Source organism: Vanessa atalanta, chromosome 23, assembly GCF_905147765.1.
Source record: "Vanessa atalanta chromosome 23, ilVanAtal1.2, whole genome shotgun sequence".
Taxonomy (NCBI): domain Eukaryota; kingdom Metazoa; phylum Arthropoda; class Insecta; order Lepidoptera; family Nymphalidae; genus Vanessa; species Vanessa atalanta.
The window spans coordinates 9460545-9481210 of record NC_061893.1 but is presented as its reverse complement, the minus strand read 5'-3'; the positions used below and the strand labels follow the sequence as shown (position 1 = coordinate 9481210).

Here is a 20666-nt window from a genome sequence, read left to right as displayed (position 1 = left end):
ATGCATGCGTTCTAACCGCTGGGCTATCTCGGCTCTAAAATATTATAAATGTACACAATACTTATCGTATGTAAAAGTAATACGAAGATAAAAAGTTCGAATAGTGGCAGAGACAATACAAGAGGCGTGAAGGCGGCGCCATTGTTGCCGAAATTAATAAATTACGTCATAACCAGCGTGTTGCACTCGCCGTCGGAACAATAACTTCCAACTTATTGTAATAACGCCTGCTCCTGTCTTCTAGTCTCTGGACTAAATAACTTAATCTCACAACTAGCACTTTAAGAGTATTACTTGTTAAGTAAGGAATCTTAGTTGTAAAATAAACGAACACAGTTGAATTGATGACGGTAATCTTTTTATTTCATTTAAATTAAGTTATCCATCTAAATATTTTAAATTTTCCATTTTCAAACTGCCTGGGTTACGTACTCAAGTCATCCTTTAAAAGGGTAACTATCTTTTAAGCACTACAACTGAAGGTAGACTGATAAATAAAAATAGATACCAAACTACTCGAACTAAAGGCACTAAATCTCGTGCCTACTTATATAAGATAAATTCAATGTTGGTCGTAGTGTTGTTAATATATTTTAAGTAATCAATAAATACACAACCCTTTAACCGTAAAACCTACTAATTTTTGCAGTCGGTATAAAATAATTTCATTCAGTTTAACTGAGTTTGCGTTAAGTTACAATTGCAAAATCAAATACTAAATAATAGTTATTAAATCAATAAAATATTAAAAGTTCAAAATAGCTCAACAATTCATTCACTTGTTAAAATATTTTTATTCATTATTTTACTTCATTCAACAATCGGACAACTGACAGACATAAGTATTTGAAATAGGTAGTATGTTTCATATTCATAAAATTAATGCGATTCCTCATTCTAACTCCCAAAAGAAAAACCATATTTCATTTAAAAAAAAAAGTTTAAGGAATACATCAATCATATTGGCCACTCAAATACAGATAATTGACCTCATTTCGCAAATTAAAAAAACGCGCGCACAGAACAAAAACGTTCGAATTTGGAATTGGACTAAACGGAACGCAACGCAGCAATGGCCGACGTATCGATCGACGCAGCCAGTCGGCGCCCGGCCTCCGGACGGGTGACACGTTAGTGTGGGCTAATGTCTCCGCGCTTCTCGAACTAACCTAACCAGTCGACCGCGTCTCCCACTAACACTCCACACCTTTCTCTGCTCCCGGTAAGTTTAGAGAGTATTTTTTATTATTCTTTATCATCAAAGTAGAATACAGCAAGCAATGATGATCTATGAGTCACTTAAAGTGTTTCCAACTGCAGCGCTGACTCGTACCTATTATCAACAGAATATTTATCCATTCTGTCAATATTTGTCGCGAATGATGGATTTCATGGAAAGATATCTGTTAATGACCGAGTTTTCATTCTATTTCTATTATTTGCATTTTCTTCAAAGTATATCTACGGTTGTATCTTTAATTACATTAGCATTAAGGCCCGAGAAGTTAATCTTGTAAATAACATTACGGCGAGTGTCCACGCAGCCATTTGTTATGTTTTTATTCCATGACTGCGTTTTTATGAGAAAATGTCTTATTTTAAAATTTTCCGCGCCATTATTATAAAAGGACAAATTTTAAGATGAATCGCTTCTTCATTTTTAATAGTAAATTCAGGTGTAACGTACTATTTTCTTTTTTAATAATTACAAAAACATGTCTTTTTCGTTCGTGATTTTAGTGCCTATAATATATTTAGATGATTTCACCATGTCTTGCATTTGTTTAAATAAATTACATGTAAAAATATCATTAAAAACGACACAATTGTTTTATTCATTTGCTATGAATAACTCTATTCGTCATTTTAATTAAAATTCCAACATCCTTATTATATTATGTACTTATAACATAATATAGATCATTATAATCATACAAATAAAATGAACGCGGAACCGTTTATTTTATAAATAAATATATAAAATATTCAAAAGCACCTATCGCAAGTATATTATTGAGGTGCTTAATCCAGTTAAATCCGGAACTTATTAGTTTTCTTTAATTTATGTGTTCATTGAAGTTATGTAAACTATTCAAACGGGAAGTCGAAACTATTTCATTGAACTTATAAAACAAATACATATGAAACGTCTATACAAAGTTAGGACTTAGAACGAAAGGGTTAATTGCTACGACAAAATACAAATAAACCGTTGGCTAATATAACTCATATCGTAAAGCGATTTCAATTGTTTTTTTCATTTCGCAAAATAAAGGGGAAAGTAGCAAATTCCTTTGAAAACAAATAAACCAATGTATGTATTTATATTATTGCTTTTAAATTAACAAAGGCGCTCATTGTTGCGAATATGAATAAAGTCATAACCGAATGTGACGCATAAATTGTTCGTTTTTGTCAGTTTCCTCACAAAGACGGTTCGACGTTCTGTAATTATTCCGCAGCGCGCTCTTTAGGTTTTAATGCGAACGCTGGATTGATGAGGTTATGTCGTTACTTTGACAAATGACTGGCTATTACGAGCCTCTACTCGAGGGTAACTGATCGGAATGTTTAAATTTTCATAGGGACTAGTCTATGGAGTTATTGATTTCCATTAATTGACCGAGTAGCCTATAAGTAAGTAGTAAATAAACCTTAATATTGTATAAGAGAGAATAATGATCGAATTGTTTGGGACACGCGATACAAATCTGTCGTCATATTAATAATAACGCGTCAAATACAACTTCATAAAAAAGGTTTCACGAAATATTTTAACATTAAATAATTGTGCTCGAGTATTATTGGTCTTATATTATTAAGGGAGCTTTATTCAATTGTGTAAGGATTTCATATCAATTATTAACTGTCACTGTTTTTTAAATACTTCTAGATTTTCAAACTTCGTGTGTTTCCCCAAAGTTTCCTGCCAAATTACTGTCACCCTGCCACGTCAACTTGTGTTCATCTATTAAGCATCCCAGAAAATTAGCCAACATTGACAAGTACCACGGATACGATTTTAAAATTTATAAATTTGAACTTTTTGTCTCATATGATAAATTAATTTACGGTATACCCTTTGAAATGATTACTTATCCCAAATGTTTGTTGGTACCTCACAATTAATGTACTTTATCTTGTACTGGAAGTAGTTTAATGCTTTATCATCGTGAAAACGATAAAGCCATTGATTAGATTTTGTGTTCTATATAAACAACGAATCCGAAGCATTTCAGTATCGATTTATTTCTACTGACGGAAAGGAACTATGGAAGTCTGTCTGAGTAGATACAGATATAGATTTAATTAGTATTCAAGATAATAACAGGATCTTAGGTCTTATGAAATTCATTGGCAGTATAGCCAATAAAAGTGAAAAGTAACGGCCAGTAAATGTCCTCCGCTGGGAGGTTCAAAACGGGTTGATACACATGTGACAGATTTCAGTCGAATCATGTAGGTTTTCTCATGATTTTTTTAATTTACCGTCGGCCACAATGAATAAGTTTGGCTTTCCGGTCTTGAGCCCGCAATGATCGGTTAAGATTGACGTATTCCAACAAAGAATATTCAATTAACATACGATCCAGCATTCACTGAAAGAAAGTATTTCCACCGAATGTTTGATATAATACCGAAGATGTCTAATAGAAAGTCTATAATGAGTTCATTGAATGCAAAAAATAAATCGATGTAAATGTTTGGATTAATAAATAAACAGCGTCACAACTTTTTCTGTTACATATTTCAGGAGCGACCCGCATACAATCCTTTCGGTAAACAAATCGTCCCCGTAACTCATAAAATCAAGAAGGGTTCCCAAACAGGGAGATAAAAAGAGACATTTCAAGGAAAACTATTTAATAAATACTAAATGTTGAGAAAAAAAAATCTTACGTAAATCTCTTCTTTTTATTTTAAGTTATTTTTGGTCTTTTTAGCCTTAAACATTTAGACTTACGAATTAACTTAAAATTAACCGTGATACACTTAAACATTTTCTTCCCTTTCAATAAAAGGCTTTCATTCAGGATATACTTAAAAGTTATAAATAGAGATATAGTTAATTTTTTCTTTCCCGCTTTAATTAATTAAAAATTCATCTGTGCATCGCACAATGTGCAGGCTGCGACAGTGTGAACGGTGTTGAATGGAACTATTGTTCTGCGCCCTCTATTACCTCATTTTTCATTAAGAGGTCTGCCTATTATGAGGGAAATTACTTTGGAATATTTTACTTGAATCATATCTTCTGTCTGCCTTATTTAAAATGCATCCTCTGTTAAATTTAACAGTCGGTGTTATTAGTTAGGCGATAAAAAGTTCAAATTATATTTAAGGAAAAAAAATTGACGATGTCGTTAGAAGAAAGAAGAGAAGAGTGTGTTCTTAACGAGATAGGTTATATTTTTACTTTTCAATTTAAAGTGTGTGTGTGCTATAAGCCATATCCCAAATAGTTACAGCAGGAATATTCAAAATTAAAACTCCACATCTAAATAATTTAATTAGTTAATATTGAGCTGCAGAAGAAAATTTGGAAACAGATTTGAAATATACCTCTTAATGCACCTACATTAAGTTTAGCTTCTTTAATTCCTATAAGATTTGTTATAATATACTATCTAGATTAGGGAAACAGCAAGGGTTATAACCCTATAACAAACCTATAATATTTCCATAAACATTTTTAATGAAATAAATATAATCCCATGTCGAGCTCTGTCGTAGATCTTAACCAGGTTATTAGATTTTTTATTCTTACAATTCTGAATGATCAGTGAGGGATTACAGGAGCCGAGAGCAATTTGTCTTAAAAAGTAATCTTGCGATTTCTAGGACTGCCAGTGAAAGAAGCGGCAGAGAGTATAAAAGATGTTTGAAAAGAGTAAATAAGAATCGCAGACAAAGGAAATGTATTTACAAAATGACTAGTCAACTATTTCTGTATTACGAAACTGCGCTATTTCTGCGGAATATTAACCTTTGGCTGAATTCGATTTGAATATCCGTTAAAAATATAAATGTAGGCCAAATCGTCTCTCGATTTATTGTTCGTAGCTTGAACGAGGCCAATTTTCTGACTAAATATAGGGTCTCTTTAAAACTTACTAATAATTTAGAATATTTTTAAAAAATGCAACGGTTACTACTTCAACGATGAGTAGCCACGAAAAAAAACGTATTAAATGTATTAAAAATAAAAATCAAGAATTTTATGTAGCCATATTACTAGATTCAAAGTGTTTTCTGGGTCAAAAGTCCATTCAAAAATTTTGCCTAGTTAGTGGAATACTCAGGGTTATATAAAGCATGCTCACAAATTTCATTTAAATACATTTATAATAAGAATTATACCTAAACTTTGAAATATAAAACTGGAATTATAGTTAGGCTTTCGATTAATCGGGTATTCTCGGCAGAATCTACATTTCTAACTAGTGCAACCTCGGCTTAATTACATCACTACTTGTTAAATCGTCCCTGATTCAAGTGTTTTTTTAAGTTGAATCGAATGATAAAGTAATAACCAAATCAATAATGTTTGAACATTACTCACTTGGTTATCACTGCATATTTTATAGCATTAGTTCTCTTGTTATGTATCTTGTGTGCCGGATGGGATTGTAAATCATTCCATTCCTCTCAGACTCTTGTTGTAATGTCTGTTGTATTCTCTTGTTACTCGATGCGTTCTAATCGAGGAATGATTTTTATGCAAATAAATTAGGGAAAAATATCAAACTTTCAAGCCTCTAATTTCAAAAATATATTTTTTTTATACAAACTCTCCCTTTTAAGGAATGAGTTTTCATATATTCTTCTTAAATACTTGCCTTATTAGACTTAGGTCCTTATGACCATCTGATAGTCTTATTTAGACTATCAGTCATCGTGTATTAGAGTTTTGTTCAATACTTACAATTATTTCTTGATGCTATCAAATTCATGTACAAGATAGGTCTCACTGGTATATTTTCATCTGATCAAAACTTGTATGAGTTTTTCATTATGTAACTCGTAGTAGAATAGCGCAATACCGAATATCGGCCAATATTCTTGTTTTTCTTATTGCTCATAGCGTTTACGTCTTTTTTAAAAAACCTTTTGTTCAGTGTTCTACATAATGGTTTGTTGCAGCATTTAAATTTATCAGATACGTCAAATATAATGTTACATAAGATTATTTTAGACTCCGAATTTTTCACTACGGATATAATTTTAAAGTTACCGACTAGTCCTCCAACCCTTTTTGGAGCAGCTTGGTTGATAGAGTTAGATACAAAGCTTCTTCTCAAAAAGGAAGTTAAGTCTAAGCTTAAGCTCTAGTTTTTAATGGTTGAATTTTTGGCACTTAGTTTCTTAACAGTTACTACGTGATAAGGAACTTTGGCAGAAACCAAATACTCGTCCGGGAAGTTTTTTTAGTGCGCGTAAATGGTGGAATCCAGAACTAGAAGTTATAGCGCATATAATACTCGGAGATGTCTCGGAACAGTTTTTCATGAAAACGAATTCTTCATTTTAAATACATGAAGTTATAGATAATTATAGAAAAGTGCACATTTGTACTGAGTCATATTTTTGGGTTGATTAAATATGGATCAGCACCTACTATTAAAAGATTTATTCCCTGACGTATTCGTTGCCCGATTCAAGTTTTTCAGAAAAAAACGATTTCAATAGCATACAGCAATAAAATAGCAGCAATTGTGGTTGATTTACTGGCATTTATTGAAGAGTTCCGTTGTCTGTCTCTGAAACTCATCATCAGATCTTTTCGAAATTTAAATGGAACCATTTCAGTAAACCTCTTTCGAACAAAATATTGTAATAATTTTTTTTTTTCTAAGTATAAAAAAGTATTTTCATTATATGTTTTTTTTTTATCAATAAAATAATCGTCAGCATGTCTACTCTACAATATTTTCCCTGCTTCATATCTAGCTTCGTATTTTCAAGGATAAAGGGATTTAGGATTTAAATATGTCCGTCTGTAACAAGATATTTTCTGCACAGAGCAGGTGTTCCGAATTCAATGGCGTGGTTCGTCCAGCGGCTGTGAATTGGTTCTGTTGTGGATTTTCAGGTTTTACAAAATATTACAAAGAATTCTTTGCCTCTATTCGTGTGTAGCGAAATTGTCGTTGGTTTGTAGCTTAAAATAATCTGTAGAAAGATTTAAAATATACGGAATGGTGTAAAGCCTTTTCGATTGAATAAATCATATCGATATCTCTTTTAAGTTAATTCTCTTCTATCTTTCCTTTTATTATTGTTCTTATTCGTGGCTATGTCCGTCTGTGAGCTTCAGGTCAGCTTAGGTAGGTGTCCTTTACTGTAGCCCCGACAACGTGTATGCTTCATTTTATAATTATGGACTGAGTATTAAAGAAGTGAAGTCGTTACAAATCAACAAAATCACTTTCACGAGTTATTGTATTCGTTGGGATTTTACTTTGAGCTGTGAAAAATCACGATTCGTCATTGATATTCCATATCATATAACACTCATATGACGTGATTGATTTATGACGATGTAGTGGACATCTTTGTAGTACCGATAAATGTACTCATGTAGTCTATGATGATGGCATCCCCGTTGCCGATATATCGCAGACCTGTGTGCGCAAACACATGCACTCAATTCCTATTACCTACACTCTCCTTCAGACGGAATGTAAATCTGGCATGACTGAAAATATATAAGAGCGCAGGCCCAGGAGCTGACGTACATTCCGAAGGGTAAGAGGGTGTGGTAGTGACAAATTCCCCACAAGGGTCTGACACTAAGAATTTCTTGAAAGAAAAATCAAATATATTTTATTGGTCCGACCAAAGTTTTTTCAACCGAGGCAAAAACCAAGGAGGCTGAGGTTGTAACAAAAATTAAATAAAATATCTAAGCTCATGTATATATAGCATGATTTTACTTGCAACAATGTAACAGCAGATTACGTAGCATCTGGCGGATATGGAACAGAAATATTCTTATATTTAATTGAAATTTAAATAAAATAACTGCGTATGAAATGGCTAATTAGCCATAGAGCGCCTTTTGTGCTATACAATGACGAGTTCTAAGCATTTGCCAGTCCTTTTTATATCGTACAATAAATTATACAGAAATGGAAACCTTAAAATAATATTTTTACAGTATAATACCTATGATGCACTGTCGCCTTTTCTCACTTTAATTTAGTAGTTTTCTTAGCTCAGGGCGACAATCATTGTCTACGAGTGTCGTGTGTTGGCTTGGCGTGTTGGATTGTTTTCGTTCTTGTGGTACGCGTACCTTTGAGGGCAGATTCGTGTTGGCATCTAAATTTAATATTAATCAATAAATGTTAAAATGTTGATTTATTTAATAGATTGTTTCAGTTGTAACGAGCTATTTGTAATGATGGCAATCAAAATGAGCACAGATTACGTTGGCGCGTATTGTTTTTATTTCATGCAATTTACTGTGCAAATATTTACTTCGAATGTCCAACAATCGCATATATATCATCGCAGTCGTGATTAAAAATATTCTAAATTCAATCCGAATGTGAATACATTTTTTTCCATGTTTTTGATTATTTTTTCAACCATTTTCAATGATTCGGAACTCGCTGTGTTAATTGAAATAACTTGAAACTGTGAAATATTTTATAGTAATTACGCGAATGTCGAGCAATCTGAATTGAGCCTTATGTATATTTGTTTGGGTCACAGTTTTGTCTGCACCCTCTCTTAATTAAACCTTCGGTCACCTTTGAGCCGCCAGCCATTTATTTAAACCTGAAATCAATGTAAATATAGTAGTACTTTAAGTATATTTTATATTAAATTAAGAATTTATTTGCGAGGAAAAGCTTTGCGGACATATTAGCTTTTTCGTATTTTCATATCACTTCAAAACTTTTGATTTTAAAGATAACTTAATATTACTATTACATTGAATTTTATAGTAAAATTAAGATTTAAATATATAAACTAAAGGGGCAATCATATCTTATATAACTTGCGAAACTTAATCCCTTACAACCTTTCCACAAGGAAATCTTAACAAGCTACCGAATTTATGAGGTACTAAATACGAGGTTATAGTTTATATCGTTTCCTACGGTGATGGACGTGACGTAACCTACACGCGCAATAGAAGATCCTTAACAAGATAAACTCCGCCCAGCAGTGGGACACTTACAATCTGTTACATGCTAATAATGATCTACGTATTTTTTTATATTTTAATACTATTACATTATATAAGTATAGCGGAACTCTTATGTTTGTGCGCTTAGGCTTTTTTGGCATGTACATGCATAAATACCAAAAGTACTCACACTTTTGGTGCATAAACAATTTATATATAGAATTATTATTTGACATAAGGTGAAATTAAAACGTCACTATAGAATTCTCGTTTCCCTATTCAGAAAGGTCACTCGGCTGTGACCTCCAGAAGCGCCAGTCAGCAAGATCAAAATGCCGCAATACGGTCTGCGATCCGAGAAAATCCTCCATAACAGTGCCATAAAGCAAATAAATTGCCTCGACCCGGTTCCAATAAATATTTTACTATATATAAAGGTTATTTACTTCCACATTCAAGTTTGAAGTTATGTCACGCAATTGTATTAAGTATAGCTTAAGAAAATGTTATCTTTGACTGTGTCATCGTTCGTGTGAACTTAGAGTATAGAGTTGTTGTTCCGAGGCTATAATTGGAGTTTAAAAGCTTCCTTGAAGGACATGAAAAGTCAACGGAGCTTGCATAGATTTAAACCGTGACTCGTGTTCCATTTACTGAGCTGTATCATACAGCAGCATAATCAGTAAACATTTTCAAAAACTGTATTTGTCCGTGTCAATATTTAAAAAACATAAAATTCCATCATGTTTCATAACGAATGGTAGATATTTGGATTGAAAAGTAAAAAAACAAGATATAAAAACACAGTAATCAGATAAAGAAATACTGCGATGAGAGCGAAATGAGTTTTGATTTGCTTCCAGAATTGTAATCGCGACGCGACGCAGCTGTATCTAGAACTTCAAATAAAAAATATATTAAGAAGTTGTGAAGATTTTTTTGATTACCCAGATTTTATAGAGACATTTAAATGTACACAAATAAAGAACTTGCTTATTTGAGTAAAATATAATTGCCAATGAATTCTTATTAATTAGGAATTTTCGCACGAAGATGAGCTCCCAAGCAATCACTTACATAAGGCAGATACAGTACCTAATTACTGAAGTTTAATTAAACCGAAAGTCATTAAGGATTATCATGAGATTTTAGATTACCAAAGAATACAAAGTAGGACGACGTAGAACATCCGATAGGCTTCGACGAAATAAATAAGATAAATAATAAACTTTATTACCAGTACGTATCTAATGTCTGTGTAAATTGGTGAAAATAAGTAACTTCCGAGATTCTTACATTTAATATTCTATAATGCGATTCAAAAGTGCTTTTATGAGTCTACTTGAATAACTGTTTGTGAATGTTTAAGAACGATACTGTGATGATGTAGGTGTGATCTAGGTAGTGTTGCTCAAGTATCAATAATAATAATTGTATGTATTAATCTATAAATAGGTACATGAATAAGTACATAGTTATAAATAATATTAAAATATTTATTATGTCAAAACTTGACATGACTGTAGATTTTTTTCACTCATTATAAGGTTGTAATTTGGAAGTATAGTTTATCATTAAGAAGATGGTCATTAAGAAGCTGTCATTAACAGGTATGAATTACAACCACCTTTGATACAAACTTTTAAGCTAATACAACTATTGTGCCACATGCGCAAAATTATTTACCCATAAAAATACTTTTCAGAAGAAGAAGAATTTTCAGTTCACATAAACAGTAATAATAGGCCTCATGCCTTCGAAACAAAGGTGCTTCAACCTCGATAAACCCGCCAGCAAGACTTGTGTAGGTGCGGAAATACAGCGCAAACATAAACACCAAGACCACGACAAACAAGTGTAAGGCCTGTAACAATATTTGTCATGAGCAGTATTGAACTTCCAACCTTTAGTCTCTAACCACGCTTATTGCAATTTAAATATTCTCTAAATTATGTTTACATTAGCAGCCTGTAAATTTCCTACTGCTGGGCTAAGGCCTCCTCTCTCTTTGGAGTGGAGAAGGTTTGGAGCATATTCCACCACGCTGCTCCAATGCGGTTTGGTACAATTTATATGTGGCAGAATTTCGTTTCAGAAATTAGACACATGCAGGTTTCCTCACGATGTTTTCCATCACCGCCGAGCACGAGATGAATTATAAACACAAATGAAGCACATTAAAATTCATTGGTGCCTGCCTGGGTTTGAACTCGAAATCGTCGGTTAAGATGCACGCGTTCTAACCACTGGGCCATGTCAGCTCATAAAAAAAAAATGTTTGATACAATTTAATACGCTTGTATAAAAATGTAGGAGTTTCTTGGCTAGGTTGAGTGTCTGATGTCCCCAGGTCTTAAAATAGGATTCTTTTAAATTCTATAAATATATATCCTCTCTCTGAGAAGTATTTGCACCGTTAGCATGGCTCGTAAAAGAAGAAAATGTTTAAGTTATTTTTCTATACAATCGATATAATAGTATCGAGAAGATTGGAACGAAATAGAGCGTGCACTCGAATCGGCAACATTTTTATGACGTAGCTTTTAGCGGAGTGAGTTTTTTTTAAACTAAACCACAAGAGCAGTCACTAGAAATATCTGTTGAATCTAAAAGTTTATTATTTCGATTCAAGTTCAACGTAATCATTCACATGATATTGTTTAAATATTTACGCCATGACATTTAGCGTCAGTGGCGTTCGTCGGCAGTTAAACGAAGTATTTGCCCAAACATTGACGAATTAACAAATCATAAATTCTTCGTAGAATCGAAAGAGCCCAGTGCATATTTCACGTGAATCTTAACCGAACATCTCGGGTACAAATCCGGTAAATCCCACTCATTTTTCATGTGTTATGTCGCTCTTGTATTTCATCTCGTGCTCAGCGATGTATGAAGAACATTGTGATTGCCCTCACTTGCTCATGTCAGACGAAATGCTGTCACAGGTGTTCCCACAGAGAGTATGATTAAGCTGAGAGGAGGCCTTTCCCCGGCTGTGGTCATTTAAGGGCCTATAACGTATTTTTTACATTCTTACAATAATTCATTCTCACGTTAATAAAACCGTAGCTCGTATTTTTAAGAAATTCAGTAAACTCTAATTTTAGGGCCTTGGTAGATTTGGTTCCCATTTAGTGATTCTAGTCGAATCATCTTGAATCAACTGTTTTCTTCATTTCATTTTGCTTGAGACCTTTTTTAAACATTAGTTAACTCATAGTTATATCCTCATGTATATTTTCTCAAAATATCGTTACACGCGCTTAAGATGGAAGCGCCCATGTAGATCTTAATTAGTGTTCCAACAATCACGAATGTAAACTTTGAATAACATAAGTTATTATACTTCTTTCACTTTCCCGGGCTCGAGATCTAATCTCTTCCATTACAGCACTTCATCAAACTTGGGTCTCTTTGTATGAACGTTCTACTTAAAATATATTCGCGTCCCAGCGAGGATATCACTGAGCCCGCTCTGTTGTAACGGGCTTATTATTTCCTTGTATTCAACTGATGAATGTAAATTATGCGTGATGGTATTTAACAAAATACATCCTGAAGTATTTATTGCTTCTTTCGAATAAAAGCCATTGATAATGGGAAGACCGTGTTAAGTTCGTTAAGTCACACCCAATCCATGAAACGTGCTATCGTTTTGTTTATCGTTACCGTTACCGTTTGGTTTACCTTGAAACGGAGGTTTTCACTTAATGTAGCGTAGTTCGAAATAGATAGAATATAATTGTAAAAAAAAATAAACAATTTATATATAAGTATTATTAAGGTTTTCAGTAAATTTGTCATTATTCGATTGTAGATCGAATATGTAAATCGGAATAGCAGCTGAAAACTCGAGTTAAAATTTGCGCAAACTAAGCTGTGCGCAGTTAGTGAATTGTGCTATTATTGAGAAAAAATTGATAAATTTAAGCAATTCTCTAATGATTACTGGAGTAGCGTGATAATTCTTCACTCCATAGCTTTTTAAGAGCGGAGTAAGTCTTTTTAAATCTGTGCGTCATTTATGTTCTGGTGCGTTACTTAATTGTTAGGTATTTAATTAATGTTGCTGAAGATTGACAAATAACAATACAAAAATATCTGTCTGTTTCTCATTTATGAGAAAAATATACTTAAAGTTTAAAGATTTTCAGAGGTAAAATTGATAAAATACGATAAAAGTGTAGAAAAGTATAACTCGTAAAGAGTATATTTATATATATATATATAAATAGTACCCTAGAACCTATTTTTTCAACACAGCTAATAAATACAGCAAAACGGCAAATGTTTTCCAATAATATTTATTTTTTGAATCATAAAATTACCGAATAAATAATATATTGGGTACCAGAATTTATTCATCCACTTAATTGATATTTTAACCCAAGATAAGTAGTTTTATAATCAAAAATATTTACACTGAAACTGATTTATATATTTTTTTAATATCATTATCTCTTAAATATAATTTAAAATGACAAAATTGCATTTACAAACGAGATCTGACTTGTGCATGTCACAGCTTAACCGAACGTCAAGATCATGATCTAAGAAAAACCTATTCCATTTATTTAAGTAAATCTAGAATTGAATCCACGGAGCTTAAGAGATGTGGACGTCCGACGTTCTCTCAAAGCGAATAATACTGGCGAAGAAATTACATGAAGCGTGGTTAGAGGGAACGGTTTTGGATCTATTTAAGATATGTGAATCTGTTTTAAAGATGTGACGTTAGGTTTAATCTGGACAACGGATCAATTATAGAGAATAATGTACATATTGTAGGTTTACTTGGATTTATATAATTATTTATTGTTATATATATCATTTTATTTAATTGATATAATTTATTATAAACGTTGAAAAGGAGTAACTACTGAGTTTCTTGCCAGTTCTTCTCGGTGGAATTTACGAACCGGTGTTTGCTTTATTGGGTATAGTTCTGTAAATTGAGCAATGTCAAAAGTATATTTTGATTTTGATTTTTAATAATTCGTAATAATACTGCAAACCAAACGTATATATATATACGAATATAATATTAAATGTAATGTGAAGTAACAGCCGCAAAATGTCTCACTGCTTGAATGTTCCACAGTTTCTTCTAACACCGAAGGTTCCCTAACGATGGTTTCCTTTACCATCGAACATAAATTTAGCGAATAGCAATTTATTGATGCTTTCCTGTTATGTATCTATAAACTAAGCCTGTACATGTCCCACTCCTAGCCTGAGTCTTTTACTTTTTGAGGAGAAGGTTTGAAGGGTTTTCTGCCACGCTTTCGTTCTTCTCGTTCTCTAATACGGGTTGTTGGAACACACATGTGGCAGATTTTCATACGGCACATGTAGATCACGATGTTTTTCTTCATCTTTTTCATATACTGAGATTAAGCATACAATGGTGTTTGCTTAGGTTTGAATCTAAAATCATCAATCATTAAAATCCACGTATTCTAAGCATTTAAGCTGACGACTTTTATGTTCAATTGTTACTTTATACTTATACTTAATACTTAAATAGGGTTTTTTTGTCGTAACAATCAAAATCCTTAATTATAGATCTTTAATCGTATTACATAAAATTGGCAAAATTACGATATAAAAATAAAGTAATATTATAAATCAAAGTCAAACAAAGCCGAAGCCGAACACCGGCTGAACACAAAGACAATCGTCGCAGCGATCCCTCAACTTCAGCCGTTGTTTTTCTAAGGTTTGACTCTTTTTTCCTTATGCGAGAATAAAAACCATAAACATTTGAAAGGATTAACGTTTCCCCGAACACCAATAAGCGATTCATTCTTTTCCATTTAGAAAAATACTTTTCTTTATAAACATCTCGCTGTAATCTTTTAATCTGTATTATATATCACTTTTGAAAAGAACATTATATAATACAAATATATTGCAGCTACAGCATTCGGGAATTATGCATCTTTGTAGCAATGAAAAATAAAATCAGAATGGGATTAATTAGTATGGTGAACGGTTAACATACTAACAAACAATATTTATCTATTTATAATATCAGTATAGATATTTATCAGTATTGATAATTATCAGTATTGATACATTGATTGCGACATTAAGTAAGCATTGAATAAAACAAAGTTAAATCAAATCTTAAGACAATCACGATAAGGAAACTGGGCTGTATGTAGTAATAATTTTTATTACTTAAAATTAGATATTTTATAAACCTCACTAAATCAGAACAGCTAGATCGAACATGAAGGAAAGTAATGTATATTCTTTATTTTAAGGTTAGACAGAAACTTACGAGACAAGGCTGCACCATCCAGGACACATACAAAACTATATTTATAGTTAATTCGAGTGAGTTAGCCGCGGCTCATTACTATATATTGCAATTCCGTCCAATCTGATTCGTTTGAAGAATGAGTTCAAAAACTAATATTTTTTATCGCTGATGGTCTAAATGTAACATGAAGAATTTAATATGAAACCATTCCTTACATCGCCACCAACACAATAGTTCACTCGCTCTTAAACCGGAACATAGCGTAACTTAGTACTGCAATTTCTGGCAGACTATCTGACGAGTGGGTGGCTTGTATAACAACCAAGTGTTTTGATTGATTTAAAAAATCTTAAAAGTTTACTCACGTTGCACCCGAAGAAGTTTCACTTACATTTTTTTAATATTTAACAGAGCAAATTAAAACTGGTGACAAAATTGTGTATCGAGCTTTTTTGTTTCATTTAAAAGTTTGTAATTAATTCAGTAAAGTATCAACTTCTTTTAATGGTCCACTAACTAACAAATTTTGTAATTCACGTTCTCGTTGATATTATACGAGTAACTTCTTATCATTTTTAGGTATGTGTTTAGGCTTTTAAAAAAATCTAATCACTTACTTATTCTCAGACTGAATTTTAAAATATAAATGATTTTTAAATTTTAAAACATATTAAAAAAAACACGACGTGTCAGTTGTTAACAAAAGGTCTTTTAATTTTAAACGTCAAAACATTCGAGTCTTTATTAACATATTATTATCATTATATTGCTTTGACCGTCCTAAAACGTAAACATAAGGTTGAATTTCCTTGTAATTTATGAGGGCCTGGTAGTGCGTCGTCGATTATAAGCCTATTCGGACACAAATCGTCTTTATTGCCTGCCACGAGCTTGGGGCCTTTATTTTACGGAAATTATTGGCAGAGTCCTCGTTTATTATGGCGTTGTTTTCGTTTATCGTTGCCAAGATAATTGGCTTGTTCGGGATATCCCAGTGTTCAAGTTTAAACACACCATAGGAATAAAAGCCATTTCTAAATAAGAAAATATATTTGTAACCGCTTTTCGATCTTCGTTTTTAGCTCGACATTTCAATAATATTCGCCACGATTGCAAGCTGATTAGGTTCAACTCGCGCCCAATTACGTCGACCACAAGAATTTTCTTTGTCCTATGGCCCTTTGTGTTTGATTTATGTAAGCAAAAATTAAAAAAGAAATGTATGATCGCGGTTAGAATATATAAAATGGGATGCCTACTCTGTTATATTAGCTTGTTGTTTGGTAACTTATATTTGTTTATTTAATAGATTGTCTTTCTAATATAGACATTACTAAGTAGAATGTTCACGTAAATCAAATATTGAATCGATAATAATATGAACATCTCTCGAGCAATGCATTAAACTTTCACAGAGAGATGTGCTGTTTTATATAAAATATTATTTTGTAAAACCGTAAATACTACGTACCCATAATATTTTCATACAGAGATTTTATTCAACTACAAATCTTTACAATTTATATTCGCAACGTTTCCGCACGCTCGGAACACAACACGTCTTATTTATAACCATTTTAACTCTCAGCCAAGTCAACTGCAGTGTATAACCCGGACTATTCGAAAGTATCACATTTATCTTGATAGAGCATTGAATCACGTGCTATTCATCTTGACTATGTTGTTTTGAGAAACTTCTGCGTAAATGTGTTATACTGGTATTTTACTTATTACGAGTGGCTACCGATCGTAACTGTTTGTTTGTATATTTTAAAGAATTTTTCTTCTTCTTCTTCAGAAATAGAAATAAGTAAAAATTTTAGTTAAGATGCAGGCCGTAAGTATCCCACTGCTGGGCTAAGGCCTCCTCTCCTTTTGAGGAGAAGGTTTCGAACTTATTGCCCCACGCTACGCCAATGTTGATTGGAGGATACAGCTGAATTCCATTGAAATTAGACACATGCAGGTTTTATTTCGATGTTCACTTTGCCGCTGAGTACGAGATGAATTATAAACACTTAAACACGTGGAAATTCAGTGGTGCTTCCCTGGGTTTCAACCCGCAATCATCGGTTAAAGATGCACGCGTTCTAACCACTCGTATCTTCTCGGTTAAACAAGTAGGTTTTTTAACAATCAATTCAATTCCAATCAATTACTCCAACACTGAACCCTAATTAATGGTGTTATTTATATAATTCGTAGAACCAGTATAGGTATATATACGAATGGTAACCAGAGAAAACAAAAAGTGGATATATCGAAATCTTATCATGAACTGAAAGCCTTGATGGTTTAGGAGCTAGCTATTAGAGTTTTCTAGATCAAATAAAATGTAATTGGGTTTTTATATCAATTCTCCGTATCAGGCCAGAGGTAGTTTGTTGGTTCGAAAACGCACTCCGTCTTATGTACGATCTGAGACAAAAAACATCTCCTCATTGATAAAAATAAATTACCGACTCTAAGTCTCAATAATTATCATATCCTTGGTATGGACTTTTGTTTAAAAGTAAATCACAATATTATATCCAACTTTGATGGTACTTGTTTAGACTAAAAATTCACGATTCTCGGAAAATACTTGATAGAGATATCTTCCTTTTGTTTTTATAAAAAATATTTTTATTAAAGTAATTCGATAACTTTGATATTTAATTGAAACCGACATCGGTTTCTTGTCTTACTTGAAGACAATAATGGATTTCATAAAATTGTTTGACACAATTTTTTTTTTTTTGTTTTTTCTTTTACTTATAACGTGCTCCGTTTTTTAATATACAAATATAATATTGAAGTCAGTGTTAATTATTTGCAAACTTTTTTATTTATTTTTTTAATTTTGCCATATCCGATGGGGAAGCGATCTGACGCGACCGAATAGATATCAGGTTTGGGATCAATTACTTTACGCAATTTTCAAGGTATTCACTGTCAACTACCCGCTTCAGCTATAGAAGATATGTCGAAAGCAAAATGTTGTGTTGGTCTAGGATAGGAAGATCAGCGAGGCCATCGAAATTAATTAAATTTAAATTTAATATTATTATCATAGGCGATGTGATTGGTTGGTTGAATTATTTAAATAGTCACGCAATAGTAGACCAGTCAGTTAGTTTGGATTGCCGTTGCTCATTATATCGACCATAACGATTATTCGAAGTTTGTCCTTTACATCTTTTATTACCCTTTTTTACATATTTCATTTTTTTGTTGACAACACTAAAGCTCGTCAATGAATACCAAAAACAGGAAATCGGCTGACAGACATCGGAGACAAAGATACTGAACTGTTTCGTCTTCACCTTTATTCATATATATATACATATAGCTCATGTGTCATGGAAATTACAACACTACACTACAAGCGAATTCGATATTCAATAGTTTGACTTCGCACCAGGTTTTAAAATTTTATAAATAATTATAAATATAGTCAATAATGCACAATGGCAAAGTTATTCTTGGATATAGAATTTTTGTCCATCTCAACGGAAATCCTGCGGAAATGAGCTCGAAATAAAGCTTACTATTATATTATGTTTCTATAGTGACACATACCTATATATGTATATATATTAGGAAATTGCAGACTCAATTTATCATATTGCTCGAGAATTTTTTATTCATATACAGCCATTATTATTATTATTTTTTAATTTGTCTTCCAAACTGAACCAACCAAATCAGAATTAATTTATGTTTAATAGATATGTTTCACTATATGTCCGTAAGTATTTTTGCAGATTATACTTTTATTATTTCGTTGTGCTCACAATGTAGATATTGATTCAATTTTGTTTAGTCATAAAAAAACCTCTGAGACAGATCGCAAGCGTATGATTAGGGCCATATCGATGGCCTTTTGCGACACTGTTAACCGCAGAGATTCTATCGAGGTTCCTTTATTGTAAAGGGCATGAGGTCAATGACCACTACCTCATTTCAGCCTTGGTGATTTATTGGAATTGTCTAAATAGCAATTGACCTTCGAATGGAGTTCACAGGGAGCTATATTTGGTCCTTTATATTACGTACATAATTGCGTCCTTTTAGTCAGCTCACGAAATACAAGTAAATAAGTCTAAAGGTAAATAATTATACGAAAGTAATATTTCTTAGAAACGTAAGGATTAATTTAATTAATCTTTATTATTTCTAGAGTATTGTAACAGCTCAGTAAGTAAAGTTGATTTCATTGACGGAAATGGTGTCTTACGTCATTAAATATACGTATTTAATATTTGATAGAGTCGCATATGTTGAGCAAATTAATAATAATATTTGACATAGCCCAGTGAATAGAAGACGTAGAAATTTAGCAGAGATCGCCGGCTAAAATCCCAATAAGCATAAGTTTTTTTTATGTACTTAATTTCTGCTTATAATATATGTTCTACCCGGAGGCGAAGGAGATGGTCGTAAAGAAGACAGCATATGTCGGGTGATATTCAGCCATCAAGCCGCACTGGAACAGCGTGACGTAATAACTTCCTAACTATCTCCATAACACAAGAGCTTCAGTTAATGAGACTGACTCTTCCAGAACAAAGTTGGAATGGTACCTTATTTAATATTGTTTTACGATGCGATTAATATATTACAGTATATTATTACTATTATGGAATAAATGTGGATGCTGCTTTTATTAAAAGAAACTCCTAAAATTTCAGTTCGTTGCATAAAATAGCAAAAGATTCTGAAAATTTATGATTCCAAAATTTTCCTTGAAAAATTATAAATTTGTAATCGTAATTATAAATATGGATAATTAATTCTACTTCATCAATAACTTAATGTTATTTTTGTAAAAGAAACGACACCAAAATTCGTCTTTAACAGATAGTCTTAGATAAAAACTCTTGAAGATAAATAAATGAAACGCTTTCTCTCCGTCTTTTTATTTTTCCCGAAAAAAATTCTAAAGTCGTAAAGCCTGAACCCCAACTGTAAAATCCCAGCGGATCGTTACGAGATAAGTTTGGCCTGTCACTCTCGTCTTTGTTTCGGAGCCTTTGTAGATAGGCGTAGATAAGGAATTGTTTCAGCCATTTTTGTAAGATGCTCAAGTTTTATGAATACTTATCCATTAGGCGTTCGGAACTCGAAAATAGACTTCCAATAGCAATAAATATTAACGAAATTCAGGTCACGATACTTTTTCTTTAAAATCGGCCAGGACGATGTTATTATCATTTTAGTATGAAATATGCTTTATTAAAATACATTTATTAATTAGCAAAGTTAAAAACT

The 20666-nt window shown here is 32.4% G+C and overlaps 1 protein-coding gene across 2 annotated transcripts in view; it reads left to right on the top strand.

The window, feature by feature from the left end:
* Positions 1-1103: 1103 nt before the first annotated feature.
* LOC125073231 (complexin) overlaps positions 1104-20666 on the top strand; it is a 294844-nt gene continuing 275281 nt past the window's right edge. For both annotated transcript variants that reach the window (XM_047683974.1, XM_047683975.1), the window contains exon 1: positions 1104-1222. The gene's annotated coding sequence lies outside the window, so the exon portion shown is untranslated. The remainder of the gene's footprint in view (positions 1223-20666) is intronic.